The sequence below is a fragment of the Rutidosis leptorrhynchoides genome, chromosome 3 (assembly GCF_046630445.1).
Source record: "Rutidosis leptorrhynchoides isolate AG116_Rl617_1_P2 chromosome 3, CSIRO_AGI_Rlap_v1, whole genome shotgun sequence".
Classification (NCBI taxonomy): Eukaryota; Viridiplantae; Streptophyta; class Magnoliopsida; order Asterales; family Asteraceae; genus Rutidosis; species Rutidosis leptorrhynchoides.
In genome coordinates, this window is record NC_092335.1 from 156,832,731 (window position 1) to 156,837,126 (window position 4,396).

Consider the following 4,396-nt stretch of genomic DNA (forward strand, 5'->3'; position numbering starts at 1 on the left):
GTTAGTTAGCACATTGATAATGCTAAAAACGAACATATATTTCATAGCATTATCCCTCAAGAAAGACAAGCTTTTAGTTGCAATTGTTCTATTTACAAGTAATTTTCGTTTAAATATTAAAAGGTGAAGACAAAAGACAGATTCGACGATTTGAAGACGCAACCGACCAAAACACTAAAAAGTACAAAGTACAATCTAAGAGGTTCAATTTATTGATAAGAAACGTCTAAAAGTTACAAGAGTACGAGCCGCGAAACGCAAAGTACAAGATATTAAATCGTACGAAAGGACGTTCGAAAATCCGGAACCGGGACATGAACCAACTATCAACGCGTGACGCAACGGAGCTAAAATGACAAGTCAACTATGCACATGAATATAATATAATATATAAATAATTCTTAAAATTATATATATATATATATATATATATATATATATATATATATATATTAAAAACCGTCGGCAAACTAGCAAACAAGTGGATGTGGTCTGATCCAGCTAACCATACGATCGCATGGCCTGGACACACAAAAACCATGCGGTCGAATGGCTTCCTGTAGCATGCCAAGTCCTATAAATTGCAACATTTTCGGCCGATTTATGTACACCTTTTATCTATCTCTCACTCTCAATTTATATTTATATTTATATTTTAATTATAATTTTAATTTTAAGCTAATAATAATAAGGTTATGGTAGCGAATGTTGTAAGTTTGTAAGTCGAAATTCTGTCCGTGTAACACTACGCGATTAATACTCATTGTAAGTTATGTTCAACCTTTTTAAATTAATGTCTCGTAGCTAAGTTATTATTATGCTTATTTAAATCGAAGTAATCGTGATGTTGGGCTAAATATTAAAGACGGGGTAATTGGGCTTTGTACCATAATTGGGGTTTGGACAAAAGAACGACACTTGTGGAAATTGGACTATGAGATATTAATGGACTTTATATTTATTTAACTGAATGATAGTTCATTAATTTAATATAGAGATTTACAATTTGACGTATCTATAAATAACCATATACACTCGACCGGACACGATGGGCGGGATATTTATAAGTACTAATAATCGTTCATTTAACCGGACACGGGGATGGATTAATAGTCAATGGACTCATTAAAACAGGGGTGGATTACATACAAGGACACTTGGTGTAATTGTTAATAAAGTATTAAAACCTTGGATTGCACACAGTCGATAACCTGGTGTAATCATTAACAATGTATTAAAACCTTATTACAGTTTAAGTCCCCAATTAGTTGGAATATTTGACTTCAGGTATAAGGATAATTTGATGAGGACACTCGCACTTTATATTTATGACTGATGGACTGTTATGGACAAAAACTGTATGGACATATTGAATAATCCAGGACAAAGGACAATTAACCCATGGTAATTGTAGCGACCCGACAAAATCGTCATTGACGGCGCCGTCTACTTAGGTCTCGTTACGTGGTCATAAGTCTTTAAAATAACATTTGACCAAAGGTATGTCGCATTCATTTCAAAAGTAAAGATTGTTTCAAAGTTTACGGGAATTTGTTCAACCAAAGTTACGTTACAAAGTTATAAGTACAATGGAACCAATGCGACACAGTTTTAAATAAAGTCAAAAGACGCTCCATGTATGCACATATACTCGACATCCAATGCAAGTATCAAAATAATGAGCGGAAGCATGTCTCACAAATCGTTCAAAGACCTGAGAAAAACATAGAAATCTGTCAACGAAAACGTTGGTGAAATCATAGGTTTAAGTAAGTAAGTGAGTAAAAAGGTAAGTTGAACCACAAGATTTGCAACACTGATATAATAGTAATACATTCTAAAAGTTAATATTCACAAGCACCAAATTATCAATGCTTAACATTCCTTCCATAGAACTCCATCACAATAGTGTTAGGACATACACTGTTTCTCGAAAATATATTTCATTCGTAAATGGTAGTGAACCATCTGAATGAGGGTTTGTCAAACCCATATGGATCCATACAACATAAGTTCTCGCTTACACCTGGCAAGTGTAACTAATGATAATCGAATTGAGGATTTTGTTCTAAACTCGTATGTAGAATGTTTGTTTTCCTATACTTGTGTTCACTTAGTAAAAAGAAACGTTTATGTTTTCTCATCCCAAATGTAAGTTCAAAAGAGTAAAAGTGGGACTATGATTTCACCTTGAGTGCAAGAGTAAAAAGATACTTCAACAAGTAACGTGCAAAGAACAAACGCTAGTCTTGACCTAAACAAGTAAGTTGTATCAATAACGGTAAACACGATTGGTCAAAGTTGTTCAATTAGTCATATGGCTCGTTACGACTCGATTATGTAGCATGTGAATCAAATTGTCAAGTTTCATGCAAGATACAAGTATAGAAACAAGTTAGAAAGGTTGCATAAGTATTCAGTTAAGTTTGACTAAAAGTCAAACTTGGTCGGGTCAAAGTCAACGAAAAAGTCAACACGTTCGGGTCGGGTCCCGGACTATTTTTCTGAGGTTTTTATTCATATTTAAGCATGTTAGAACAAGTTACATGTGAATCGGAGGTGCGTAGCATCGCAAACATTTTTCGTAAAAGTGTAGGCTTGGTCAGAACCCAAACACGGCAAATGCCGCGCTGCGACTAAAGAGTGCCGCGCCGCGGCAATCAATGTGAACTGATGCCTGGTCTGTTTTTATTGTCCAAGTCCCAAACCAAAATTCATTTAAACACAAAACACAAACCGTGAACTCTTACGACACGTATCTTATATCGTTGGAAAGGTAATTTGACAAGGAACACAGCTAAACACGTTTCATCGATCAATCTACCACTTACAACAACTAAAACTGCATTAAATGCTCATCTTTAATTGTATCCAAGTTCATAAATCTCATTTCATGATTCGGGCAACCAATTTACATGTATGATATGCCGTTTCGAAGTTAATCAAGCATACAATTCAACCAAAACTTACCAACAACAATTCATGGCATTCAATGCATCAAATATTCACATTTAGTTCAATCAAACCCTAACCATCATCACCAAAATCAATAATCAAGTTTATGAAGTTTTCTAAAGCAACCTACACATCAAATTGAAGCTAGTGATACTAGTAACACAATTAAAACATGAACTTTTAACATCTAACAACTTTTAAGAAACTAAATCTCAAGAACAACACACCAAAATTCAAGTTCATGTTAGTTACTTCAAAACAACTAGATCGAGCATACAAATCATATATTCATGTTAGACTTGAGCCATAGACACTAATTAACACTTTTATAAGTTAAAAACATCAAGAACACAAAATCTAGTGATTTTAGAAAGTTACCCAAATGAGATGAAATTGGTATCAAGTTGTAGAGGATGAAGAGAGGATTTCAAATATGTAATTTGTTTTGTTGCAAGCTTCCTAGATCGAATTTAGATGATGATTTTGTGTTTGAGGGTTTGAGAGAATAAAAATGGAAGTAATGAAATGGGGAGGATGAAATGAATGGAGGAGGGTGAAGGTTGACTAGTTGACCTAGTCATCCCTTTGCCCTCTTGGCAAGTTTAGTCCCCCAAGTTTGTAATCGGGTGCGGAAATTAACCAACGAATTATTTTGAATTACATGAGAGTACGGAAGACGTTATAATCCGATAACGAAAATATTAAGAATGTTAGCTAACGGAGGATACGAATCTAGATACGAAGGATATTATTAAAATAAAAAGACGGGCGTTAAAATAATTTAACGGAAAAATGCGGGATGTTACATTACCCACACCTTAAAAGAAATTTCTTCCCGAAATTTAGTTGGAAGTAATAGTCGATGTCTCTTACTCGGGACCTTGTGTTGTCCAATCTACGAATAAGTGAAGATACGTCCTTGGGCATTTCCATGAATCTGGATAGTCGGGGTTTACATTGTATTAAGGCTTGGTTTTACGATCCATAATTTCAACCGATCTTTCTATGAAGAGGAGTTTGTCATTGATAGTAAGTTTATATAGAAGAGTAGCACGTCTCTGTTCCATAGGACACGTCTCTAAGTTTGTTACACGGAACGTAGGGTAAACGGAAACTTAATTGAGTCAGAAGCTCTAAAGATAGGAAGCGGTTCCAATACGCCCCAAGATTTCAAAAGGATCAATATTGCGGATATAACTTTTCTAGATTTCCCAAAACGGATTACACCTTTCCAAGGTGCGGTTTTTAAATATTACCTGGTTACTGACTTGGAATTCGAAAGGTTTACGCCTAACATCGGCATAGTCCTTTTGGCGACTACGGGCCGTCTTGGGTCCTTCTCGGACTTGAACTATCTCAACGGTTGTTTCTTGAATAAGTTCAGATCCTGTGAATTGCTTTTCACCTACTTCGGCCCATCGAATAGGAGAACAACATTTGC